The sequence below is a fragment of the Beta vulgaris genome, chromosome 6 (genome assembly GCF_026745355.1).
Source record: "Beta vulgaris subsp. vulgaris cultivar EL10 chromosome 6, EL10.2, whole genome shotgun sequence".
NCBI lineage: Eukaryota > Viridiplantae > Streptophyta > Magnoliopsida > Caryophyllales > Amaranthaceae > Beta > Beta vulgaris.
In genome coordinates, this window is record NC_079207.1 from 35,268,387 (window position 1) to 35,285,959 (window position 17,573).

Sequence of the window (17,573 nt, forward strand, 5' to 3'; positions counted from 1 at the left end):
CCATGCATGTTGCGGTGTTAGGGTCATTCACTAGCATGGTCTTGTTGATAAACTTACCATAGGTGTTGGTATATTAGTTGATCCACTAATGAATTGTCTTATATATTGTTGTTTACTGCTTGGTATTTTTGGTTTCCACTAAACGTTAGAATCACTAGGTTGTTATAGTAATGATTGACTTTGCTAAATGAAGAGATAAGTTTTCATTACTAAATTCACTAAGTTATTACTGCATGTATCCTTATGTATGAAGTTGCAAGGGTATTATTTGTGTTAACTTCTATTACGATTAAGTTTATAAGTATTATTATATTTATAAAGAAAGATTATTTTCAAGGATTATTTGATATAAGCAAGTTATTAATATTATGTCTTTTAAGTGGCAAAAGTTTTATAAAGAATTACTATTCTTATAAAGGAGGATTATTCCGAAAGATTTTTTAGTTATATGATCTTTTATGATCACAATTTATAAAGAGGCCACGGCTTGTTATTTACTAACAAGAACGTAGCTATTATATTTTACCCATGTACTTTTTGTATAAGTCAATGTGGACAAGGTAGTTCCCTTCGTAATAGACTCATAAAGGAATACTAAACTTGGGGGGATGCACACTTTAGGAAAGGTACCTAGGCAAGGAAAAGGTTTTTATTAAAGTTATATACGTTATATTATACAAGTATCCAAGGAATTTATACAAGTTATTTCAAGTATCAAGGAAGGTTTATATAAATATTTTGAATGTTTAGTAAAGTGTTTAAATTTCCGCATATACATGTACTCAGTATTTTACTGACACGCATTTTGTTTTGTTTGTTTTATGGCTTTGTCCCTGTGATGATCCTTTTGGTGAGCAGATTTTTCAGGTTGATTGATGCATACTACATATGGGGAGCTAGTGAGGAGTACTAGATAGCTTAGTTTAGTAGTCATTAGTTTTATATTTCCCTTTGTCTTAGTTGAAACAATAAATTTTTATTTATCAATAAAGAGAAGTTATTTTTATTAATTCCGTTGCATTGTTAATTTAGTAGTTAGTAGTTTTAGCCTTTAACGTTATCACGTGGCGATAATACTCTCAAGTTTCTCAAGTGTTTTATATTAAAATATATTCTTCAAAAATAGAGAGAAATTTGGGGGGTGTTACAAAGTGATATCAGAGCTTTTAGGTTTATTAATGAGAGTTTGGGTAGATTTAGGAAGAGCATATAAGTTAGAGTTTCGCATTTTAGTGCATAAATTTTTTTTGTTTTTTGCATTTTATTTGCATAAATAAAGTTATATGCATTTTATTTGCATAAATAAAGTTATATTTCCAAATATAAATATTTTCCAATTTATTTATTTTGAAGAAAGGAATAAGTGTGTGGCTTTATTTTTCTGAGGAAAGTTCTGGCTAAGGAAAGACTTGGTACTTAAGTTGGCCGCTTGTGCCGCACCTCTCTTTCCTGGGAACTCCCCGATTAATTTTCCATACACGAAAAACCTAGTATTCGAAATAAAAACTTATTATAATACTTAAATTTTTGAAAAATACAAATAGTTTGAAATTTTTCTTTGTTTCTTATTTACAATCAGATTATTTTCTTGAATAATTGTATGACATTATGTCTAGCAAAATATGAAAATATTATTAATTTTCATAAGGAAGGAGATTTTTTTTAGTAGCTTCAATAATTAGTAGTTCTGTAATTAGACTACTACTCCTTATAAAGGTTAGCATTCCTTTTCAAGGATTAATAAATAAAAGTCTAGTTTGTTCTTTTTATGTTATGTGCAATTTGTCAATCATGTATGAATCATGATTGTTGTATGAATTACAAATTTAGTAGGATCACTTAATAAGTAGTTTGTTTCTTACCCATGAAGAAATGGCCAGTAGACGCGGAAGTAGATCCAAAACTCGAGCAACTCTTAAGGAGTTGACCTCTCTGACCAAGAATTTGGCTAAGGCTATGACTTCTCAACTGAACCGTCAACAAGAGTCTGACCTAGCTGGCGAGGTGTTTAAGAAAGTAGCCTCTAGGAATCCACGTCTTTGATGGAAAGAGGACCCAGCCAGTCTTGAGAACTGGATTAGAGAGTTTGATAAACTGTTTACTGCTTTTAGGTGTGATGATGAGTTGAAATCAACAATGCTACATACTATCTAAGAGAGGAAGCTGATTTAATATGGTCCCAAAGGAAGGAGTCTTTAGCGACTCAAGAGGATTTTGGGTGGGAGCAATTTAAGGAAGCTTTGAGAACCAAGTTTTACCCACCTCATTTAAGGAAAAAGAAGTGCCTAGAGTTTACCAACCTAAGGATGGGGACCATGACTGTCAATGAGTACTAGCTACTCTAAGTTCATAGAGTTAATGAGGTTTGCACCTGAAATGGTTCCAACTGAAGTTTTGAAGGCTCAACGATTTGAGCAAGGGTTGACCTTGTCCATTCAAGGGAAATTGGGAGGGGCTAACTTTAATAGCCTTGAGGAAGTGTATGGGAGAGCTGCCCATCTATTTGGGATCAAGGGAAGAGAGTTGGAAGTGAACCCTGGAGATAAAAGGAAGGGGTCTAGTAATGGCTTTCAAGGTGGAGATAAGCGTCAAAAGATTAATGGAGGATTCAAGTAAGGAAAGGATGATAAGAGTAATGGGAATAACAACAACCGTAGTCAATCTGAAAATGAAAAGTCTAAGAGAGTCTACTACTGCAAAAGATGTCCAAGAAATCACCCAGGAAGAGACTGTGAAGGAAATCTGGTAACTTGTAGGATCTGTAGCAAGTTAGGCCATAGAGAATATGAGTGCTTCCAGAAAGACTCAGCATCAGCAAATCCTAAGCCGACCCAGAATCAGGGAGGTAATGGGAACAAAGGACTCCAACAGCAAGTGGTGACCCATAATCGTGTTCCTCCTAAGAATCACTACTACAAAAATGGCCAAAGAGACTACTTATAGGAGACCGGTTGAGGTTACTAACACATTTCTTAAATATAGGAAACCATTTATTATCTAAAACCGGTCTCTTAAGTTTAAGTATTTGACTAATAAAAAAAGTTGTTGTGAAATAAGAGACTGTTTCCAAGTACAATCGGTTTCCTTGATATATTTTATTGTTTTAATTCAATTTTTTTTCAACATAATACACTATTATACGTATGTATTCTTATTGTGAAGATTTAGGAGACTACTTCTAACTTTAATCGGTTTCCTAAAAATAATAATTTTAAAATTTAATATTTTTTTAATTAACACTAATGCAGTATAAGTTTTATATATAAAACTATTTACTTTTAAAATTATGCAACAAATATAATGGAGAAAAAAAACTACCTCTCCTAATATTATTCTACCTAGAACGTGGTTAATACCTGTCAAAAGAAGAAAAAAAATTACTGCGCCATAACACAACTTGCACCATAGCTACAACAATCTCAGACCATCCCTACAACCACCACTCCTCATAATCCAAATTCTTCCGTCAAAATTCCACCTTTGGCTTCGTAAAATTCATAATCAGGGCTCTAACGTTGTTCAATTCATCAAGCTGTGATTCTCGTCAGTTCTTTTGGTCAATTCTTCTGGAATTTGTGATTGTTTTCGTTAATTTGTGATTCATTTGCGAAGAAAAGAGATTTTCGAGAAAGTATAAAATTGGTGCACTTGTAAAGGTAATTCGAGCAATTTTTTTGTCTGGTAAGCAAGCTTTTCATTGTTATATTCGTCTATTTGTGATTCTGGCCAATTCTTTTCATCAATTCTTCTGGAATTTGTGATTATTTTCGTCAATTTGTGATTCTTTTGGGAAGAAAAGAGATTTTCGAAAAAGTATAAAATTGGAGTACTTCATAGTTAAGGTTTATGTTTTTTAGAGCTTTCATGTGAAGTCCTTTCAGAATGTTTTGATTACCGATTGCTGATTGATGAATTAGTTTGGGATGTTGATGATAAAAAAGGACAAATTTTTATCAGATATTGAGGGGAAATTTGGTTGTTTGAAGTTCGATTCTGAAATAGGCTGAAATTCTGGGGAAAAATATAGAATTTAGTTAGAAGGAGAAGTTACTTTGATCATTTTTACCAACATTAACCTAAATGTTAGATTGCATTGTGATTGTGCATTTGATTTGTGAAGTGGGTATACTTGAGAAAGGCAATTGTAAGAGAATTCTTATGCCAGTCATTGAAGGATGTGTAGGATTTTTCATTGTTACAAGAGATTTTGTTGTTACATACAGAATTTGGGCCTCCTTTTGTATAGATTGAGCTGTGTAAATCGGCCTTCTTTCGAGATTGGTTCAGCGAATTGTAACAGGGTCATAAATCAGGGGGATGATAAGATCCATTTCATCACTGTGATTCAAGAGTCAGATTTTTTTTTTTAAAAAAATTATAGCTTAACATATACTTCATCACTGTGATTCCAATTTGTTAGAATGAAGACTGAATATGCATGCCTTTTCTGTAGATAACCCGGAGTCGAAAGAAGAGAAATCTTGAAGACCTAAGATGCTTTTCATTTCAATTTCATACATTACACCCTCTTTAGTCCTTTATATAGCTGACCCCCTCAGTATTTCAATGACAGTAACTGATTACAATGGAACTGAAATACCGACGGAGTGAAGGCGTGCAAAACTGTGTTCGGATTGTTAAGCATTAACGGAGGTAAATTCAATTGTTGGAAATATTCTTTCTTAAGGTTCTGTAATATTTCACTAATACACACTAAAAATCTGTCTATAAAACACTTGCTTAGATTTCCAGGTTGAGTTAGTGTTCTCTATCTTGATGCCGGGGGGAATGTTTTTGAGTTAATAAAATAAAGCATAGGATTGTCCAAGAATATGTATCAATATGTACGATTCAAGATTATTTACTGGCTGCTAGCATAGTTGCCATATATCCTGGCCATTTATTAATGTTGGAGAAAATGTGTAAAGATTTGCTTCTCGGTCCATGAACATAAGGCTTCTGTATCTCCAGTTCATGTAACTTGTGAGCTTTACCCTTATCTTTCAAATTAACCATGAAAAGTAATATATGCACTTCAATTCAGTCTTCAACAATTTTGCATAGCTCACACCAATCTACTACTCCGTTCATGGCCAGTTTACAAATCACTTTCTTTTAATGATTTGATCATTGATTAACAGAGCTGCTTATGATATAGTCACTGTAATTGCTTATCTGTGGATACTGTTGCTATCTTTTTCTGCAGTTCTGCATACAATTATAGTAAATGTGATATATAAATGGGGTGAATGGATGGTCATAAAAGAGCTTTAGCGTCTTTCTCTGTCAATATGATGGAGTTTGCATTTGCAGGCCTTGGGTTTATAAAAACCCTGGTGTATATACCTTTATTGACGACTTTTTGACTCTTCTATACATTTCTGTTTCCAATGTTTCCTTAAGGTGTAACCAAACTCATAAATATAGGTTTTTGATTGTAAAGGGATGTTAATTATGTATGTATATTATGATTTAGGATTTGTTTAAATTTCTTTATATCAAGGATACAAGTAGCTGTAAATCGAGAGTTGTTTTTGTTTCCATTTGAGCTATATGCCATGAGAACTAGCTAAGATTGTAGGAGCCTTTTATCAGTACACTTGGTACTGCAGTGTATGTGTGAATATGTTGAGTATGTCTTCATTCTGTACCTGAAATGCTCTTGGAAGTGTGTTGCAAAAGCAAGGAAAATATCCTACTTTCCAATTTACATTTTCATATACATTGAATCAACGAAAATATTTGGCATTTGAGGAAGTAATTTGTTATTGTAAAATAGGCAAATTCAGGTAAAATCTTTTGGAAATGTTTAGATGGAAAATGGGAGTAGAGTACCTAATTGCGATATGTCCATATAGTTTGAATTGATCAATAGCATTCAATAGTGTCAACTGCTGACTTACTTCTGCACTTCTATAGTTCTATACAATATCCACTGATAAGCAATTACAGTGGAGTCTTAGCCATGTTTTACATTCCATAAGAATACTTCATCAAAAATCTTCTGAAAACTTCTACGTTAGACCGTTAGTAAGAGATAGAAGCAGAGAGTAAACACAGAAATTTAAGTGGCAAATAGCTTAGGCACCAAAAAGTTTCAGTCCAAGTAACCACAATTGTTCAGTGACATACTTTATATCTTTTTTTATCTTGTAATAAGCTGATGCTCATTCAGCTATATGTGCCTTTACATGGTATCTTTACGAGCTCCTAGTTTTGGTGGATGATTTTGTGGAATGTAGACGTGAATGACATCTACTTTTATTTGTCTTTTTGGTTGAAATGACCCTAGCTTTTTCGTTCCATGTGAGCTCTATGAGCCAAGAATGGTATACTATACATTCTGCTGGATTTTGTGGATATTCTAGATAAAATATATACATTGGACATAATATAGTTTGTTTAGTATATTGGTCTACAGGGAGTCATAAAAGACAATGATGCATTATAAAAATGATCATACGTCTGTCACTTAAAACAGAGATGATGATTCTCTCTGAATCTGGGACCTCAATATATGTACAAGGAGACCATTTTAGCTCTTAGAAGTAGTTTTTTTCGTGCTTGTTTTATGTTATGTCTCCCCTTGCTTGTTTGATTTTACAATTGATGAGATCACCATTTCTTCATAGTTGGTGAACTGTTAGCCTTCTGAATCGAGGTTTCCGAAATTTGTCAGTAAAGGATACCTAAGATGTTGCTTATCTGTTTAACTTAATTTACATCTCCAAAATCCAAATTCTATCTTTCTTCTTTCTTTTGCTTGATGTTGCTGCTTCAGGGCTTTAGTGAATTGCACTTAGCTTTCTTTTTTTTTTTTTCCTTGAACTACTTTAATGCTTTATCCTACTTAATGTTCATTCTAATAAAATACATATTTGTACTCATTCTAATTATAATTATCTGAAATTATTTTGTAGTACTTTCCAGGGATTCCTAGCACTTATTCCCAAGAGATGATTGACGAGTTAAGAGATATGTGGGTGGATTATTTAAACAATCAAACACAAGACGATGGAGATTGAAGACGACGGTCAAGTTTGAATTGTACATATTATTTAATTATTTTCGAATTTTAGTTTTAGTAGCTAGCATTGGATTATAGAAATTTTATTTTAAGACATTATTAGAAGAAATTGATGTTTTGAATAAAATTGATTTTGTATATAAATTAAATGTAGCAAATATTTTTTTTGACATGATGAATAAAGCCAGCAAGAATTTATATTTCATAATATTGTTGTGGCTATTTATAAATTGTTATACAAACCTGTCAAAAAAGAAAATTGGTTTATTAGAAAAAAAAAGCGTATATACGAAGAGCCACAGGATAATGTATGTATTGTAACATTTTACTAAACCAAAGAAACCGGTTGTGATCAACAAATGGTTTCAAAGGGTAAGGCAAGGAGACCGGTTTTTAATGTTAAATGGTCTCCTAACCTCTTTATATATTATATTTATACTTATCTAAGAGACTGGTTTTACCTGTCAACTGGTCTCCTAAATAAACAAGGAAACCAGGCATTATAACCGGTCTCTTGGCCTAGGACACCTATGAGATGGAGATGTGTTATAGTCCGGTTTCCTAGGCCATTTTCAACCGGTTTCCTAGGCCTTTTTTGTAGTAGTGAATGGGAACGGAGTAGACAATCAGGCTAAGACAAATAATCAAGGTCCAGTGTTTGTCATGAGCAATCGTGAGGCTGAAACGACTGCAGGCGTAGTGACTGGTACTTTCTTCATCTCTTCTATTCCAGTTAAGATTTTTTTGATTCAGGAGCTTCTCACTCTTTTATTTCCAAAACCTTAGTGAGAAACTTAAGTTGGGAAAACCCGAATTTATAAGCATGGATATAGTCATACCTTCTGGAGATGTCATTAACGTTTCTAAGCTATATAGAGATGTTTTAGTGACTATAGCAGGGGTATAATTTCCTTCAGACTTAATTGAATTCGAGTTAGATGACCTAGATGTTGTTATGGGAATGGATTGGTTGGGAAAATTCAAAGCCCAAATAGATTGCAGAGCCCAAAAAGTGACGTTGAAAGGCCCAAAAGGAGTCAAAGTAACCTATAGAAAAATCAGTCAGAAGCCCAGTCCAAGAATGATTTCTGCTATGCAACTCAAGAACTGTATAAGAAAGGGGTATCCATTGTACTTATGTAGTATACAAAAGTTGGGAGTAAAGGAGAAAGATGGAGAATATTCCTGTAGTGAATGAATTCATGGATGTCTTTCCAGAAGAAATCCCTGGAATGCCTCCAATAAGGGAGGTGGAGTTCACCATAGACCTAATGCCTGGAACTGGCCCAATATCTAAAGCACCATATCGTATGGCTCCAGCTGAAATGAATGAGCTTAAGACCCAATTAGAAGAGTTATTAGAGAAGGGCTACGTAAGGCCTAGTGTATCCCCATGGGTGCGCCTGTCTTGTTTGTAAAGAAGAAGGATGGTAGTCTAAGGTTGTGCATCGACTACCGTGAGTTGAACCAAGTGACCATCAAGAATAAGTATCCTCTCCCAAGGATCGAATTTGTTTGACCAACTAAAGGAGCTGGAATTTTCTCTAAGATTGACTTAAGGTCAGGGTATCATCAGTTAAGAATTGCTGATAAGGACATTGCTAAGACCGCTTTTAGGACGCGTTATGGCCATTATGAGTTTACAGTAATGCCTTTTGGATTGACTAAGCGCCAGCAGTATTTATGGATCTCATGCATAGAATTTTTAAGCCATACTTAGACCAATTTGTGGTAGTATTTATAGATGATATATTGGTTTACTCTAAGAATAAAGAAGAGCATGAGAAACACCTCCGAATAATTTTGTCAACCTCTCCAACAGAAGCAATTGTATGCAAAGTTTTCGAAGTGTGAGTTTTGGTTGGAAAAAGTGGCATTTCTAGGCCACGTCATATCTAAGGAGGGTGTTGCCGTTGATCCAGAAAGATTGAAGCCGTTAGTGAGTGGCCTACTCCAAAGAATGTGACTGATATAAGAATTTTCTAGGCTGGCGGGTTATTACAGACGTTTTGTTAAGGATTTCTCGAAAATAGCCCGACCCATGACTAACCTTATGAAGAAGGAGTCCAAGTTTATTTGGAGCCCAGAATGTGAGAAAGCCTTCACCATCCTAAAGGAAAGACTAACCACAGCCCCTGTGTTATCCTTGCCTGATGGGAGTGATACTTATGAAGTATATAGTGATGCATCTAAACATGGTCTAGGGTTTGTTTTAATGCAAAATAGAAGAGTCATTGCTTATGCATCAAGGCAACTAAACCATATGAAGTCAACTACCCTACTCATGACTAGAGTTGCCGCAATAGTCTTTGCTTTAAAGATTTGGCGTCATTATTTGTATGGGGTGACATGTAAGATATACACAGATCACAAGAGTTTGAAATACATTTTCACCCAAAAGGATTTGAATATGAGGCAAAGGAGATGGTTAGAATTCATAAAAGACTACGATTTGGATATCCAATACCATGAAGGGAAAGCCAATGTAGTGGCAGATGCCTTGAGTAGGAAGACAAGTCATACCTTAAGCACTATGGTGGTGGCAGATCAATGTGTTTAGACTTTCAGAAGATGAATCTTGAAGTTATGCAATATGGAGAAGTAGAGAAAATGTTTAGTGCATTGACCATCCAACCCTCGATGTTTGATCAAATTAGGGAAGCTCAATTAAAAGATGAAAAGATGGAAAAGATAAAAGAAAAGGTGAGGGAGGGTCATGCTGGAGACTTCGAAATTCATGAAATGGAAGTTTAAGAATGGAAGGAAGGTGGTATATACCCGAAGCTTGTGAAGATTTGAAATTAAAAATCATGGAGGAAGGTCATAATTCTCCATATTCGATGCACCCAGGGGGTGATAAGTTGTATAAGGATTTAAAGAAGAATTTCTGGTGGGCTCGTATGAAGTTGGACATAGCGGAATTTGTTTCAAATGCTTAACATGTCAAAAGGTGAAGAGTGAACATAAAAGACCCCAAGGAAAAGTCCAACCTTTAGATGTGCCAGGATGGAAGTGGGATTCTATTTCGATGGATTTCGTTGTTGCGTTACCTAAGGGTAAATCTGGAAATGATACGATATGGGTAATTGTCGATAGGTTGACCAAGTCTGCAGTGTTCATACCTATGAAGGCAACATGGTCGATGGACCAACTAGCTAAGGCCTACATCAAGCATGTATTGAGAATACATGGAGTACCGAAAGATATTGTGTCTGATCGAGATTCTAGATTTTTGTCTAACTTCTGGCAGAAGCTACAGCAAGCCTTTGGTTCGAAGCTATTGATGAGTACTGCTTTTCACCCAGCCACGATGGTCAGACTGAAAGGACCATACAAACCTTAGAAGATATGTTAAGAGCTTTGTCATGGAATATCAGGGTTCATGGGAAGATCATCTCGATTTGATAGAGTTCTCCTACAACAACAGTTATCATTCAAGTATAGGCATGGCACCATTCGAGGCTTTATATGGTAGGAAATGTAGAAGCCCATTATGTTGGAACGATATAAGTAAACAGTTGTACTTGGGCCTGAATTGATTGAAGAGACCGTGCAACAGGTTAAGATGATCCAAGGAAAGATTAAGGCAGCCCAAGATCGTCAGAAAAGCTAGCTGATCTGAAGCGTAGGGAAGAAGAATATGAAGTGGGCGAAAAAGTGCTTTTGAAAGTATCACCAATGAAGGGTGTGATGAGGTTTGGAAAGAAAGGGAAGCTCAGCCCTAAGTTTATAGGCCCATATGAAATATTGGATAGAGTTGGAAAAGTGGCCTATAGACTAGCCCTACCTACTGAATTAAGCCGTGTTCATAATGTGTTCCATATATCTCAGTTGAGACGGTATATCCCAGATAAATCGCATGTGTTGCAACCTGAAACAGTTCAAATTGATGAACTTGTCTTATGAAGAAAGGCCTATTAAGATTTTAGACAGTAAGGTTAGAAGTACCCGAAACAAAGATGTTAAAATTGTTAAGGTGCTCTGGTCTAATCAGAAGTCTGAAGAAGCAACATGGGAAGCAGAGGCTGACATGCGAAAGAAATATCCAGAGTTGTTTGCAGAAGGTTAGTAGTAGAGTTCCGGACGTAACTCCTTTTAAGGGGGGTAGAATACGATAGAGTTTCGCGCGTTTGACTTAGAACCATATTGTTTGGCATATTTTATGAGTTATTATGTGAATCAACTTACTTTTATAGGAAGTTGGTGGTATATGTGTCTTACTTGCTTTGTCTCTTGCATTGCTTGCTTAAGTTTCGAGGACGAAACTTCTTTTAAGGGGGTAGTCTGTAATACTCCGTATTTTTAGTAACTCATTAGTTATATTTTTTTAAAGGTTTTATAAAAAGGCTTTTATTAATTATTACGGGTTTAAATAGGCTTTGTATTAAATTATGGGATTTTAAATAAATTCTAGCCCAAATTATATATGGGGCCTAAGTTTACAACTTGTAATCCAAGCAGTTAGAAGATATTTTTAAAAAGAAATTTCAAAAAGGATTTATAAAAGGTTTATAAAAGAAAAAAGAAAAAAAGAAAAAAAAAATTAAATCACTTTATCAAACTCACGCACAGCGTGAACTAAGAGTTGTTATAACTTGGTTGTTTTATCTTTTGGGTTAATTTGTTAATTGGTTTATTTTATCTTTTGGTTAATTAGCATCTAGACTATTTATCTTGTGGAATATTCCTCTATTCTAGCTATATTATCATAAAGATAGTATATTTTCTCTAAAAATCTATCTTTTAGTTCCTATTCCTATTCTTATCCTATTTACCCAACTAGTATATATAGGGGTCTCCACCCACCATATTTCACACCAAATTTGAGGAATAAATCTCTTTTCTCAAGTTTAAACTCTCTCTCCCTCTTAGCCTACCTTCTCTATTTCCTCCCTAGTAGTTATTATTTTTAAAGGTGCGTGTATATGTAGATTTTTAAATATTATTCTGCCTATATAGTATCATGTGTATAGGGTTATTGTTTGCATTGAAAATTATGCTTCGTGAGTTGTTTACAATTTGGTTGAAGGTTGATAAACGGTCGAAATTAGATTGGTATTGTAATACATGTTTATTGGAGAATACTAATATTTACTAACTATACATATGCCGACTTTATTTCGTCCACCATGCATGTTGTGGTGTTAGGGTCATTCACTAGCATGGTCTTGTTGATAAACTTACCATAGGTGTTGGTATATTAGTTGATCCACTAATGAATTGTCTTATATATTGTTGTTTACTGCTTGGTATTTTTGGTTTCCACTAAACGTTAGAATCACTAGGTTGTTATAGTAATGATTGACTTTGCTAAATGAAGAGATAAGTTTTCATTACTAAATTCACTAAGTTATATTACTGTCATGTATCCTTATGTATGAAGTTGCAAGGGTATTTTTGTGTTAACTTCTATTACGATTAAGTTTATAAGTATTATTATATTTATAAAGAAAGATTATTTTCAAGGATTATTTGATATAAGCAAGTTATTAATATTATGTCTTTTAAGTGGCAAAAGTTTTATAAAAGAATTACTATTCTTATAAAGGAGGATTATTTCCGAAAGATTTTTATTAGTTATATGATCTTTTATGATCACAATTTATAAAGAGGCCACGGCTTGTTATTTACTAACAAGAACGGTAGCTATTATATTTTACCCATGTACTTTTTGTATAAGTCATGTGGACAAGGTAGTTCCCCTCGTAATAGACTCAGTAAGGAATACTAAACTTGGGGGGTGTGCACACTTTAGGAAAGGTACCTAGGCAAGGAAAAGGACTTTTATTAAAGTTATATACGTTATATTATACAAGTATCCAAGGAATTTATACAAGTTATTTCAAATAGCCAAGGAAGGTTTATATGAATATTGAATGTTTAGTAAAGTGTTTAAATTTCCGCATTACATGTACTCAGTATTTTACTGACACGCATTTTGTTTTGTTTGTTTTATGGCTTTGTCCCTGTGATGATCCTTTTGGTGAGCAGATTTTTCAGGTTGATTGATGCATACTACATATGGGAGCTAGTGAGGAACTAGTGCTTAGTTTGTTGTAGTCATTATGTTTATATTTCCCTTTGTCTTAGTTGAAATAATAAATTTTTATTTATCAATAAAGAGAAGTTATTTTATTAATTCCGCTGCATTGTTAATTTAGTAGTTAGTAGTTTTAGCCTTTAACGTTATCACGTGGCAGTAATACTCTCAAGTTTCTCAAGTGTTTTATATTAAAATATATTATTCAAAAAGAGAGAAATTTGGGGGTGTTACAAAGCAAGTCTCCGGACCATCACCAACTAGAAAGGCGGAGGACAACTGTCAGTTCTACTGATCATCACCAACTAGAAAGGCGAAGGACAACTGACATATTTGAGGACCATTACCAACCAGAAAGGTTGAGGAAAACCGTCAAGTCTGCAGACTATCACCAATCAGAAAAGCAAAAGGCAGCCGTAAGGTCTCCGGACCATTACCAGCCTGAAAAGTGGAAGATAACCATTAGGTCTTAGGACCATTAGGTCTCTAGACCATTACCAATCGAGACAGCATAAATCCAACATGAGTTGAACTGAAATAGCCCATGATACCTTCTTTATTTCACACACCTTGTTTTTACATATTTACAAATATGTTCCACACATCTTTGTTCCTGAAGCTTTTGCTTATTTTGCATGTACCGACGTAAAAGAGTGATTTTGGATTGAAGAGAAACTAGAATCATTCTTCGTCCTGACACGTATACCTTGACATTCAATTTTACAAACCTTAGTCAAAGTGAGGGCTTCAGTAGACACCTAATTGTGTCTCCCAATTTAAGCTTCCAATGATATATAAATCCTATTGCGTTATTAGTTGTCGGAACCCACGGAAGAGAAATCCGAATAACTAACCCAAAATAAATGTGAAGTGTGTTTTGAAATTTTCTTCTAAAGCTCAATAATTATTTTATGATAATTAATTGTATTTTCAGTGCATAAAATATTTTGATTCCATTTAAAATATTTTAAAAGTTCAACTAATTATTTATAATTTTAATAAATGTTATTATAAATTGAAATCAAATTTTTCTGCCACATAAATTCAATTTATGGATTGTAAGGGATAAAAATATATTTTAAAACGAGTTTCAGGAAAAAGACTAACAAATGATGAGTTGGACGTACGTGGTGCGCCTAGCTAGCCACGTGCTCCCAATGCATTGGCCAAGTTGTGTCAGGCACGCCAAACTATGCCTGAGAAGTGGCACTACAAAAAAAATTGGCTATAGAGGCACGTCATTTGGCCGACTTGCCTCTAAAACCCCCTTTTACCATCACATAAACATGGTTGCCTCTAATTATATTTTTTATGTCAAGTATATTCTGGTGCCTCTAAAGATACATTTCAGCATCAAACGAATGTTGGTTGCCTCTGAAACCATGTTTTTAGCATCACATGAATATTGGTTGTCTCTAAATTCATATTTTTAGCATCACATGAATTTAATTGTCTCTAAAACCATTTTTTTTTAGCATCAACTATAGTTAGTTGTCTCTAAAGCTATGTATTTAGCGTCACATGACTTTAGTTGTCTCTAAACCATTTTTTTCAGTATCAACTGTAGTTAGTTGTCTCTAAAGCCATGTATTTAGCGTCACATGAATTTAGTTGTCTCTAAAGCCATTTTTTCAGCATCAACTGTAGTTAGTTGTCTCTAAAGCGATGTATTTAACATCACATGAATTTAGTTGTCTCTAAAGCCAATTTTTTTAGCATCAAATTTAGTTAGTTGTCTCTAAAGCCATGTATTTAGTGTCATATGATATTTCATAGCGACACACTCACAAGGTCCACAAATGAACAATAGTTTATTCTAGATATTAAAATTCCAATAATAATCTACTATTTTTTTATTAAAAATTTAATAATGTAAGGTTAAAAAAAATGTTAAATTCACCCATTTACATTGACCGATCTTATTGTATAGACAATTGTTACGGGTTGATATTATTTTGATTTCGGATAGTCTTTTTCTGGCAACTCGAATTTCGGATCTTTCAATATCGGATTGTGGCGGATTCGGATTATATCAGATGTCGGGTATAGGTACTATTCGAATTATATCAAGTTGAATCAGATTGGTTTCAGATTAAAATATCTGAACTGATCAATTAAATTGAATTGAACTAAATTGAGTTGAAAATAATTGTTTATGAGAACAGAAAATTGAGAACTGATAAAATGGATTTTCATAAAAGAGAATTTTCACAATTTCACTACTACAAAAGTCAGAGATAAGAAATTGAAGAAAGTTGAATCTTCCATAAAAATTCAAGGTTAGGTAATGACTGATTTCACTACTATAAGTTTATAAATTTCAATTTTGTAGTTTACACATACTTTAATTTGAGTTCGAATATAATTTTTCAGACATTTGATGAACTACTTAAGTTTTTTTTTTTTTGAAATTTAAATATTACAGTAATTCTCAACAAAAATTACAACACAAAAATAACTCAAATAAACTATCCATCAAATTCATATATTCAATAAACATCATAGTCTTACAATAATTACCAAAAAATACAACAAACTTAAAAGAAATGACAAATAACAATCTGAAACAATCCTCACAAATCTGAAAACCAAAACAAAACAATCTGAAAACCAAAACAAAAAAATTCCGAAAGAACTCCTAAAAAAACAAAAGGAACATACAGGAGAGATTACTAACTAGCACGAAGGTAGAGGATACCTTAAGGATACAGGCCATAGTTGAAATTACTGTTGTCAATCTAAAACTCTCGTCAAACTACCAAAGTTCAAAAATTTTAGTCCTTGAAAAGGAGGGGGAAAAACTACTGAATACAGGAGATCAAGCGAATGTATCCTAAAAATATACTACTGAACATACAGAGTTTCAGAATCTTATTAGAAGACTGAATTTTAATCAAAGGTTCTCTTCATCCTTAACCCAGATACAAAACCAAAGGATAGCTTCACTTCAGCCAGAAAGAAAAATAACATATAGAGTTTCAATTTTTTTAAAAAATCTAGAAGTGAGAAAACAACCAATCAGCTTTGCATTGAGGGATGCCAATCTACTAGCACGCTGCTTGAATATAGTTACCTGTGAAGCAATATGAAATCAAATACATTGCCTCAAAAATGTGTTCCTAATTCAATTGGCCAACAGATGCTCCAGCACTGTGAAAAGGAAACGACACACTCAGTCGACAGTATAAGCAGGCAGAAGCAAACCTTTTCAGATAAGGAGTAAATCAGGCAATAGAGCAAGCACAAGCACAAAGATACACATGCACGCCAAGCTCAGTAATCTGACAGAAAAACTTGTGTGTGCTTGTGTAATATATGTATGTATATATATATATATATATATATATATATACAGGGACAGAGAGCAAGCAGCAGAGAGAGAGAGAGGTCAACGGGAAGGGGGCTTAATAAGAAAAGGATGTGATCAGTCTGATGTATCATACGCAGGTAATTTGATGCTATGTTCCCGACATAATTGACAAGAGAATTGTTTTGTTTGATACACATCATTAACAGCTGAAGTAGAAACAACTTAATACACTACCAAATGCATAGTTATCACTAGTTAGAGCATAAGGCAGAACCACCATATCATTTTGACCGTAAACCAAAATCAAGGAACTTCAAGTAATCAAATTTCTCATAGGCATTTTATCGAACATCTTGCTTGCAAAAACAAGAGCACCATATTTAACTTATGCTTTGATCAAAGAAACCAGAAATTCCAATTGGGGAATGAAATAAATAGCACCCAATGCCTATAATTAATAAAATCTAAAATCAAACCACTGCAATATGAAAAATAAAAAAGAATAACGAAGAAAAACAGAGGTGAAGAGGAAAATAAGGAAAATTATACATGAAACAGATAAGTGCACCTCCAGTTCAAATTTTACCTTTATCAAGATTCGAATCACGACGACGCTCGATTATCTTCAACTGGGCATCGCGAATTTGACACACAGGGGTCGGGGGATTCGAGGTTCATCCAGTCAAACTGAATCATAACCGAGACTTCAAACCAAAACCAACCAACCTATTTGAGTATAGAGAGACATTTGAATTTCAAAACATAACCGAGACATCTGAATTTAACCCCTGATTGTTCCGAATTATTGTTAAAGTGAAGAAACTTTCCGATACAAGAGAGGATTGATTCAGCTATTGGATTTGTGAGTCACACAGAGTCTTGCAACCTAGCGCACCACTGAGTTTGACACACAACCTTTCTTATTAATCTATTTAAATATGCGTACCATGTGTACGTTTTCTACTAGGCACGTCACGTCAAGCGCACCAATGTGCGCCTGACACGATGAATTTGTGCCTTACACGTCAGTCTGTGCCTTAGGGGGCTCGTGAAGCGCACTCTCCTTTTTTCTTTAACTACCTTTGGTTTTCCGAATAAAAGGACTGTTTTTCAATTTTATCTCTCGAGCACTTTAATTTCAAAATATTCACGTACTATATTATGAACCACACATTAATCCTTTTTAAGTTCTTAAT